Here is an 11,839-nt window from a genome sequence, read left to right on the forward strand (position 1 = left end):
ACAATTAAAAGAACAGAAATTCACCTTTTGCAGATCATCAACAACACAACCACCTGCAGATCGCCAACACCCCCACCTTTTCCTTTCTTTTTTTTTTCTTCTTCTCCACCTCTTTTGCAGATCACCCCTATGCACCTACACCCACACCCTCCTCCTCCTCCTCCTCCTTCTTCCTCTTCCTCCATTGTGCAGCCCCAACCCCAACCAATACTGCCTAAGGCCGACCGTCAGCCAATAAACCCACAACAGCGTTAGCCTCCCCCCTCACCACCAACCAATCTATACACTGGCGACACTGCCTAAGGCCAACCATCGTCGTCATTTTATCTCTCCCTTTCTCTCTCTTTCTCTCCCCTGGATTCCACCTTGAATCTCAGAGAGGTCTTGTGAGAATCCAAAATCAAGGAAAATCCTACCGAAAATTCGGCAAAACCTCCCCTGAAAATGGACTAACCCAAAATTTGATAACCTATAAAAACACTTCTAAAAATATTAGACGCCTCTACCACAACAAAAAAAAAAAGTCTTAGACACAAACAACACCACAAAACAGAAGGTTCCAGTATGGTTTTCAGAGCCACTACTTCTCGTGCAGAGCAGGCAAGAATGCTCGCCACTTCTCGTGTAGAGCGAATCAATGCATGAGCAGGCAGGTGAGTGGGCTCGCCACTTCCCGTGCAAAACAAATCAATGCACGGGCATGCAGGTATCCTCGCACAAACTCTAACACAACATTCTCAAATCTAACTCATAACTATCATTGTTTCACAATATAATGCCTCTTGTATATTCAAATTCATCACCACGTACGCAACATTCATCAACACATACTTGTGAGAAGATTTATACTTAAATCATAGATTTGAAACCCAAATCAATACTTAATTTAATAACTAAGAAGCTAGCTACACCCATAAATAAAGGTAAAGCTTCCAAAATGTATGTATAAAAATCCAATTTAAACATTCACCCTCCACCAAAGAGAATCTTCTCAAATAAATAAATCAAAGTTCAAAAAAAATCTAAAGATATGAATATGGATTTAAATCACTTTCGAAAACCAAAGTCCAACTCACTATGAAACTCCTAGCTTCGATCCTTCGCCGGATCGTCTCAAGCCACAGTCGTCTCGTCTCGTCTAAAGAAAAAAAAATAGAACAATAAAATAAAATTAGTCCCGACTCAAAGATGTATGTGTGTAATAAACCTCATGTCCCACCCGACACTCGTTCCAACACAACGATTTACAACATTCACAAGTTAAACCCACAAGACCTCTTCAAACACCCCGAAAGCTAGCTTCTCGACTCAAACTAGCGTCACCTAACAATCCTAAACTTGAAAGAAACTTGTCCGAGGTTTACTTCGATTGGAAAGCTCATCCTAGAGTAAAATCGGTATCAATAAGGTCCCAAATTAGTCCCAAATAACTTCGACTTCTCTAACCACAATCAACACAGCCAAGACCAACAACTCACACAAAAATTGCCCAAAAATAATCCTTTAATCTCGAAATTACAATGGGGTTCGAAATCACTGTGAGTGCCGCCCAAAGTGGTTGCTTTCAAGATCAATTTTGCCAATTAACAACTACTTCACCCAAGCCCATTCAATTTCTCAATGCTAAACATCTATAAGGTCTCCTAGGGAAGAAATTTGTCTAAATTAACCACAAGAACATCCCTCTAAAACTAAAAATTTAAGAAATCTCGAATGGCTCTAAAGATTTTTGTTTTCACAAAACTCAAATTAAACAATGAAATCAATGGGGAAAGAGGAAGCCCATACCTTAAGGAGAAAACCCACTAAAGCCTATGAAGATTCGTGGTGAAAACTTGCTAGAAATTGGGGAATAAGGTCAGCGGGTCTATTGGCGATTTCCTGAGCAGAGGTCGCGAGCAGGGGGCTGGTTGGCCGGAGGAGAGGTTGGGGAAGATGGCCGGCATTGGGGGACTCGCTAGGTTGATCGGAGAGTAGCCGGAGAAGGTGGCCGGCTGGGCTAGGTTCTGGCAGGAGCTGCCTCTTGCACAAGGAGAGTTGCGAGAGAGATAGAGAGTGTGAGATTAGGGGAGGGTAGTCGGCGTCTGGGGGTGCTCGCCGGAGGTCGGGGTCGGCGGGGGTGGCCGACGGTGGTGGCTGGGAGAAGGGTGTGGGCGCAGGGAGGAAGGTTCGAGAGAGAGAGAGAGTGATGTTCGGAGGGAGAGAGAGACATAGAGAGAAGAAAGAGAGAGTGATATAGAAATGAGTGTTGCTATTTGCACACCCTTTTTTTTCTTTTTGCACACCTTTTTCTTATTTTTTTTCACTTCACACCCTACACTCCTTCCACAATTGAATTTTCTCATACACACACCCCTCCTAATTACCCTAATATCCTCATTTTATCTATTTCAAAAAAAAAAAAAAACACACCCAGCCAGCTCTCCTCCTCCCTCACCCGGCCACCTCCCCCCTCTACCTGACCCACCCAGTCATTCCCCTCTCTCTCTCTCTCTCTCTCTCTCCACTCCGAACATCCACTTAAAAAAAATTGCAGGTTGGGCTGGGCTTAAGCTTTCTGGTAGGTGGGGGTGGCTAGCCGGTAAAGGAGTTATGGGAAGTGATGGCCGGCCTCTAGGGAGTATTTTCTAACCGGTGGGGTGACTGGTGGTGGCCAGAGAAGGGAGTGGTGGTGTCGGGATAGCTGTGCGTGCTAGCTGGAGGTGGAGGTTAGGTTGGGGAGTCACGCTGGCTGGTGGTGTCGGGATCTTTCGGCTAGGTTCTCGCCGCCTGAGGAGGGGCTGGGGTGGTCGGCGGGTAAGAGGGAAGGAGAGAGAGAGAGAGAGAGAGAGAGAGAGAGAGAGAGAGAGAGAGAGAGAGAGAGAGAGGAGGGCCGGAGCGAGGCTGGGGTGGTCGACAGTGGTTCTTCACCGGGGGGAGGGGGTGGGGTGCTGTGACAGGGAGGATAGAATGAAAGATAAAGGGATGGGGTTTTGGGTAATTTTATTTTGGGTGTTTTTGGTTATTTCACAAATTAAACTTTTGGGGTGTGCAAATTAGCAGCACTAAAAAAAAAAAAAATTACAATGCAAAATTACAAAATTACAAAAATACCCCTCACTTTGTGTTATTAAAACTCTTCAATGCAAAATTACAAAAATTACAATGATTTTTGTGTTATTAAAACTCTTCAATGCAAAATTACAAAAATACCCCTCACTTTGAACGTCCGCAAAATTACGCATGCTTTGTGTCTACGAACTCGTGGAATCAAGACTCATCCAACGTGCCCAAAATCAAAGACGAAAGCTCACTAATTTTAAAAGTCAACTTTTGGTCAAGCCCAATTTAAAACAAAAAATTAAAATTAAATCAAAACCCTTTTTATTTCTCAAATAAATTCCCAAAATAATCAAAATAAATTCTCAAAGTATTGAAAATAAAACTTTGAAAAATACGAGGTCTCACAATTTAATCTCTCACTACGTCTCTAAATGGCCATTACGAATAAAAATTTAAATTTCTCGTGAAATTTGGGTCGGGTCGTTACATTTTCTTTCTTCCTTTCAGATTTCCCAACCTTGTTAGTATAATAATAAATTTCAGATTTCTAAAAAAAAATATAAGAACAAAATAAATTTTCAGATTTCCCAAAAAAGAATCAGAAAAATTCTCAACATACTTGGTAAAAAATCCATGGAAATCTGCTAGAAATTCACCATAATCAAACCCAAAAACAGAAAATAAAACCCAATCAGAGAGTGGGAGAGAAAGATGAAGGAGGAGAGACAAAAATGAGAGCAAAATAAAGAAAATGAAATTGGGAAAAAGAGAAAGATGATGCTGGTTGACCTTGAATGATGTCACTACAAGAAAACCCTTAATATATATCAGTGATCAACCAATATCTATTTAGGTTTCTAGCCGATATATTGAGTGGTGATATATATCTATTCTCCCATATTACATATTGGATATACACTGATGTCTATACTATATTAGATATCGTATTTGTTTGATAATCTGATATGATATAACACCATCGTTATCGGATATTAATCATTTCTGATATCTTAAAAACTGCATTCCGATATGTAAGATACTTATGATATCATTAGTAATTTTGAAACCGATATAAAAAATGTATTCAATATCGTCTTGGTACTTAAAATCAGATATAAAATGAGTATAGCACATCGGTTTTGTAATTAAAATATGATATAAAAGGTGTATAACATATCGGTTTTCTACTTAAAATATGATATAAAAGGTGTATAACATATCGGTTTTCTTCTTAAAATATGATATAAAAGTATAATTTAGATATCGGTGTTTTGTTTTTTAAATGATGTTGAAACTTCATTCCTTATCGTTGCATTTTTACATAATCTGATATGCAATAGGCTTCTGATATTGATAAAAATTAATTGGTAAATATGCATCCACGCAACAATTAATAAGCTTCTAAAGTAATCCAACTTAAATTCTTCCATTCATATAAATGAATCCAACATCCAAACTCAGTAATGAAGTTAACAAAATAAGATTACAAATCCATATAAAAATATGGATAGCCCTCATCATGTATACCCCGAAAATCACTATCCTATATCCTATCTCCATAACTTTCACAAAATCCATCTCTAGCTAGCTAGATCCTAATTAAACACATGCCAACATGTACAAAAATAATGAAGGCATGACAGTGCAATTCAGCTAGGCCTAAATTCTAGGGGTGGGCGCGGTGCGGTTCGACTCACTTTTCCCCCGGAACCGTGCGCCGCGCCAGACATTAATACACGGTGCGGTTCGGTGCTTAAAACCATGAAAGAAATAAAAAAACCAAACCAAACCAAACCATTCAAAGTGCGGTGCGGTGCGGTTCTCTACCGCGGTTCTGGGCCTAATGGGCTACTATTCAGATTATCACTTTTGGGCCTCACATTTATTTTTTTAAGCCTAAGCCCAATTATTTAATGATGCAAACCCATCCTAATTAACAAGTTTTGGCAACAAAAAAACAAATTTACAAGTTAATTCAATGAACTTAACCAAAAAGACTCACATATTAAACTTTGCTTAACCTGCTTAGTACTTAAAACTTAAAAGTTAAAAACAAAATCAATAATTATACAAGTATACAACCAATGACTACAACTACAAGTTAAGAATCTGCTTAAAACAAAGTTACTAACTTACTAGTTACTACAAGTTATAAACCTTATATGGCATATACCCTATACACTTATATAGTATATAACTATATATTATACCCTAGAACTATAAACAATTAAAAATTTTAGTATATAGAGTATAAACTATAAATAATATACTAATTTTTTTTATATAGAATATAAAGAATATACTAATTTTATTATATAGGGTAATGGGTATAACTAAAATTATATACTAAAATTATTGATTTATTATTATATTATATATCTAGAAAATAGGTCATAGGGTTATATAAAATATATTTCAGGGTCTAAACCCTAAAATATAGCTACGTTAATATTAATTCTAATATTTTATTAGGATTTAGGGTTTATGGTCTAAAGTGTACAAAAAGTGTATAAAAAGTATATAATAATCGTATAAATATATATAAAAATATATATAATGGTGTATATATGTATAAAAATATAAAAAAATATATTTTTTGCAAGTATGCGGTGCGGTTCGGTTCGGTGCGGTTAAATAAGGTGTAGAACCGGAGAGAACCGGTGCAGTTCGGTTTTTTTGGCGGTGTTAACTTTTTTTGATCAACGCGGTTTTTTAGCGGTGCGGTTCGGCCGGTTTTGGCAGTGCGCGGTTAAAATGCCCACCCCTACTAAATTCTGCCTATACAAAAGATTTGAATGTGAACTAACTAGTATATATCTTCATATCTACAACAAAATGCTCAAAAAGGTACCAAAAACATGCATGTTAGTCTAAATAAAATTCATGGAAACATAATCTCCCCATTCAACTCGGACTTCATTTATTTGTTCCTGTGTGTAACTGCTCCTCTTGTTCTTCAGGTGACTCTACTGAAAACAAGAAAGAAAAGTGCATTAATTAATAAGATTGCAGCAAGGATCCCAAAGTATTGAAAAGTGCATTCAGCAAGGATCCCAAAGGACATTAAGAAAATATAGGCCAAAAGCATTAATAAGATTGCAGCAAGTATTGAATTTAGATAGCTGCACATATATATGATTCAGATGGCTTTCAGATAGCCTACATTTCGTGCATTCAGCAAGGGCTTTCAAATGGCTGCACATATATATGATTCAAAAAATGGATCATGCAAGTATAAATAGTCACAGTATCAGCCTAGAGTTCAGCAATAATGCAAGTAAAAAATAATGGAAATAAAAGAGAAATGCAGACCCTGTTCTCAGCCTTTCCAGATGACCAAACTGACAAATCTCTATCTCACTCTTTAATGCACACACCACCAACCCAGACACACATACACAGAGAAAAAATTAAAAAGAGGCAAAGCCAAAAAACAAAGTTTTAAAAACCACACACAAACTAGTATCCTAGGCCATCCCCTCCTCCTGTAATTCCATTTTCCAAGTTTCCCACTTACTTTATTAATTCAATCAATCCCAATTATTTATAATCATAGATACATAATCAATCCCAATTTTCGGTAACTCGAAATTGGAAAGCTTCAATATAATGGTTATCAAATCAAACGATAAGCTACTCATTTATATTTGGTTTGATTGTCTCCAAAAGAGGAACCATCAAAGAAAATCATTAACATTAACGGCAAATAATATATAGAACATAATCGCTTTATATTATGAACCATCAGTACAAATATTACACGCATATGCTCAAGCACAAGCACAAGTGTAACGCCCCGATCCTAGAGCCCAAAAATACACTGAAACTGTCCTTTAAACCTCTTTTCAAAGAATGAGCCATGCACTTAATATAATAAGTAAATACGTTAAATAAATCAGAGTGGAAGCTCAAAATATTTATGTAAAATTCACTGGATAAAATCAGTTAAATCAAATTAAAAAAAGGTCCCACTGCCTCGTCTTCTCCTCACTGCCTCCTCAGCCTGCTTAACCTGCAAAACATTAACCACACTGCACCATATCCAGGGTGCACCGGGTCATTCAAACAATTAACCCGGTAAGCTCACTAGAGCTCGTATGAATGAAACGATGTAAATATTTATCCCTGATGAGAATTCACAAGACCTCAAAATACTTTTTTCAATTATCTCAATTTACAATCTACAAGATATTCGCAATAAATCCAAGGCGTAACTGATTAATCCTCATAAATCCGAAATTCTTCAATCACCTAATGTTCCATCAATAATAATAATTATACTCTGATAAATCAATTGCCTAACCATCGACAATTAACCTCAACCTCAATCTTTCACATCCTAATTAATATCCTCAACGCATGGACACCATCATTTCCGTCCTCGCGATTCAAGCCTAAACTTACTAAGTCCTAGCAACAAATGCAATCCAAGCAACCAAACAACCATCAATCTAATTTCACACACTTCGTTCCTTGGAATTTCTCCAGCTTTATAACTACTTTCAAAAATCTTGTCTTTCAAAATCATTTTTTAAATCCCCTCAACCGTAAATCAAACTCTGAACTGAATTTACCCCTGGAAGCTGATATCTCGAAACACTTATTCTTAGAACTCACATCATTCTCGTACCGGTACTGTAGACAATGTCCTGGCCACAATCCCGCCATCGGGCAGGCCCGTATCCTCGTCATAATCTCGTACATAGAGGTCATTCTGTAAGAGCAGAACTGTATCCTGGCCACTATCTCGTACGGAGGGGTCGCTCCATACGAGCAGGCTCGTATCCTGGCCACAATCTCGTACGGAGGGGTCTCTCCACACAAGCAGGCTCATATCCTGGCCACAATCTCGTACGGAGGGGTCACTCCATACAAGCAGGCTCGTATCCTGGCCACAATCTCGTACGGAGGGGTCTCTCCGCACAAGCAGGCTCGTATCCTGGCCACAATCTCGTACGGAGGGGTCACTCCATACAAGCAGGCTCGTATCCTGGCCACAATCTCGTACGGAGGGGCCTCTCCGCACAAGCAGGCTCGTATCCTGGCCACAATCTCGTACGGAGGGGTCTCTCCGCACAAGCAGGCTCATATCTTGGCCACAATCTCGTACGGAGGGGTCACTCCATACGAGCAGGCTCGCCCAATCAGTACTCGCATTTCCAACTCACAACATTTCACCCACAGTTATTCCGAACTATGCCAAATCCCTCCGTTATTGATCCCCGCTCATAAAATATCACTTGTCTGTCACTCGAACATACTAACATTTCCTCAATAATTAATTTGATCATTTTGTATATAATAACTGTCTAATCATCAATCATAAATCTTAACTATAAACAATCTTTCTTTAATTTGGTGACTCTCCTCTAAGAAACTCTATAATTCCCAAATAATTCATTCATCTCAAATCATCGTCAATTCATTCTTCCAATTCAAATCCTACACCTAATCTTCTCTAGCGTAAAGCAGCAAATCTATAAAACAGACAATTAAACCACGTAAAAGACCAAAATGCCCTTCACGGTGCCATTGCTCGGATACCAAATCCGGCAGCATAACGGCGTCGGGAATGAGATTTCCCGAGCCTATGTACCTGTTAAGACCAGACAACCAACAATATACAATAGATTCTTCAACTAGCTATTAAACAACCGTAACGATCGGCCAACCACCATACACGGTGGCTGCCCGGCCATAAGCAGCACACAAAATAACCCCAAATAGTCACCGAATCTAAAATTAAGCTACTAGGACCCTAGGGAAGTGGAGAATACGAAAAAAAACATCCAACTCGCCGCCACGAGTGGCGGAGCCGTCGGTGGCAGCGGCGGCACAATCTAAAATCAATAATTTCCTAGAGTTTTCAATTCCAAATAACAATTTTAGGTTATTAGGGTTGAGAATTGTCTAAAAACCATCCATTATCAATTTCCAAAATCGAAATCAAAGAGAACCCGAAATGGGTTTAAACCCCTAAAATCCAACTTCACAAATTTCACAAAATTAACAATCAACACCTTAGGGGAAAGAATACTCGTACCTAGAGGGTCATTTTTGACAACTGGACCGACGGCCAACAGTCGCCGGAAACGCCGGAATCGACGGCGGAAGTCGCCGGCCTTCACAGCGTCGATTCGTCTTCGAGAGGCGTCGGATGGACGATCGGAGCACACCACTATGCTAGACTCGACGAGGGGAAGCTTTCTGGGCTGGTGCTAGGCCGTGAAGACGCCGGAAACGGCGAGTCAACGCCGGAACTCCAATCGGCGAAGTCTGGGTTCTCGGGTTCTGAGGAGTTTCTGGGCTGCGCCGACACCAGGGGGAGGAAGAGGGAGGGACGGCGACAAGATCTGGGCCAGTCCCGTCGCCACCCACTGCCGGACGCGCCGCCACGCGCCGGTGGCAAGCGCGGCAAGGTGAGAGGGCCAGAGAGAGAACAGACGCGAGGGAGAGAGAGAATGTCCGAGAGAGTGGAGAGAGAAAACTGAGTTTTGGGTTTTAAAACCCCTTTTGAAAAAATTACAAGTTTGCCCTTTACTTCAAATGCCCGTAACTTTCAAACCATAGCTCCGATCGACGCGTGCTACGTGTCTACGAACTAGTGGACTCGAGATCTATCCAACGGGCCCAAAGTCAAAAACGAAAGTTCATTAATTTGAAAAGTCAACTTTGGGTCGGGTCGTTACAACAAGCACACGCACCTGCACAGACACACACACAACTTAATATTTCACTAACATTTAAAAAGGTAATATTTCAAAAACATAAATGTTTGAAAGTTATTGTGTATTGTGTATGTCTGTAAGTGTGTATAAATGACCAAATAGGAATTCCATTTTACACAGTAGACCAAATTGTTAAACCAATTAAGACTACAGCTAGGTAGCTAGCACCTTGTTCCATAGGCATAGAAGCATACCCTATTCCTGTACCACTGCTACAATTCCCAATCATACCCTAAACAACTAAGAGAATAGGCAATAGACCAAAAAACATGGCTAGTATACAAGACATATAGACCAACAAAGCATTAATTAAAACAACGAATCTAGAATTTAATACAAAGAATATCAAGATGAATAGTGTTTTCCCAAGCACTAAACTTAAGATAAATTGTAGGATAATGGGAAAAGAATAGGCAAACACCTTCCACTTAAAAATCTTAGCCTCACAAACAGCCTCTGCATCTTCAGTACTGCCCCCTTGCTCTAGTTTCAGTAAGGCTGTTCGAACAGCCTAAATACATAGAGATGACATTACAAAACCCATGATATGAGAAATTATTCAAAAATAACAGTAATTACATAATGAAATAACACTTTAAATTTTCAACACATGTACCTCAATTGAGCCTTCAACCTTTCCTAGTGAAATTTTCTTGTCCACAACATTTTTTAATGAGTATGCATGAGTCGAAGGAACTTTCTGCTTTTGTATAACATCTTTCAAAGTTAATGAAGATGCAACATCATTCAGTAAACCCAATAATCTGAATTACAAGAAATCTAACTTTGAACCAAACAAACCCTAAACTAATATTGAAACCTAAAATCATGATTGTCTGCAGCCATGATAAATTCAAAAAGAAAAAAGGATATTAAATGAAGGGTGTAATTATACCAAGATAGAAACATAATTGGAGAAGTGAAATAGATTTACCTCCTCTTGGTATCAACATAAGGTGTATCCGGATTCCCAAGCTTCTCTTGCTCTCAAACCCCTTCATGAAAGCAAATGGCTTGTATAATTTTTCTAAGGAAATCTTGTTCTTCGTAGACTCAACTTTCTCCCTCTGTACAAGGAACTCTGACGTCCTTTTTCTCTTTTTCTCTTTAACATGAGGGAATTTTATGTAATCTCTCAATCTAGCTCCAAGCTCATGTTTTCTAGTTAGAAGAAATGACAAAAAGCATTCAACAAAATTACAGCCAACAAAGTAATAAATAAAAATAGCTCATAAAATTAATAATACTTACGTGTAGTATATTAGTATACGGTTAGGTAATAGACCGTCCCAAGCTCTTGTTATTAATCCTCCTTCTTTTTCAAAAGGAATGTCCCTGATACAAATCAATTCAAGCATCAGCCAACAAGACACTATACGTAAAGGACTATGATCTCATAATTGCTTATTTAAAAAGAAGACAAAAGAAAATACCATTAAGAGTACCTTGGCAAGCATTTCCTGTGGTATGATTAATTAGGACAATGCATGCACACGGCAAACTGAAGCTCGTGATCCTTCTTATTCTCTCCTTCTTTACAAATGCAACACTTATGAATTGGGCAAGTAAAAGATTTCCCCCCATGGCAATCTGTTTCCCAAGTTCTTCATTGAAAATTCCAATATCTTGACAAAGTAACTTTGCAACACAATGTGGATGGTAAAATAAACCACAAATGGCAGAAACACAGGGAACAACCTAAAAGAAATTGAAAAGAATGTTTTAGTGCAAACCAAAAATAAAAATTATAAATTAATAACACTTATTGTAACGACCCGACCCAAAGTTGACTTTTAAAACTAATGGACTTTCATCTTTGACTTTAGGCACGTTGGAAAGGTCTCGAGTTCACGAGTTCGTAGACGCGCGGCACGCGTCAATCGGAGTTATGGTTTGAAAGATACGAGCATTTGAAGGAAAGGGCCATTTTGTAATTTTATAGGAGTGGGTTTTAAATACCCAAAATCCAGAAATTTCTGGACATTCTCTCTCCTCTCTCCCCGATCCTCTCCTTCTCCCGCGTGTCTCACTCTCTCACTCTCGCCGCCATTGCCACCGGCGCGTGTGGG

General features: G+C 38.9%; 1 long non-coding RNA gene across 1 annotated transcript; it reads right to left on the reverse strand.

Moving 5' to 3' along the window:
- Nucleotides 1-10,071: 10,071 nt before the first annotated feature.
- Nucleotides 10,072-11,343, reverse strand: LOC147299443 (uncharacterized). Its single transcript, XR_015120023.1, has 5 exons — nucleotides 11,204-11,343; nucleotides 11,022-11,105; nucleotides 10,705-10,931; nucleotides 10,387-10,534; nucleotides 10,072-10,281 (listed from the first exon to the last, which is right to left on the reverse strand). It is a non-coding gene; the product is annotated as an uncharacterized LOC147299443 (long non-coding RNA).
- Between the last annotated feature and the right edge of the window lie 496 nt (nucleotides 11,344-11,839).

Source organism: Dryas octopetala, chromosome 1 (genome assembly GCF_963921425.1).
Source record: "Dryas octopetala chromosome 1, drDryOcto1.1, whole genome shotgun sequence".
Lineage (NCBI taxonomy): Eukaryota > Viridiplantae > Streptophyta > Magnoliopsida > Rosales > Rosaceae > Dryas > Dryas octopetala.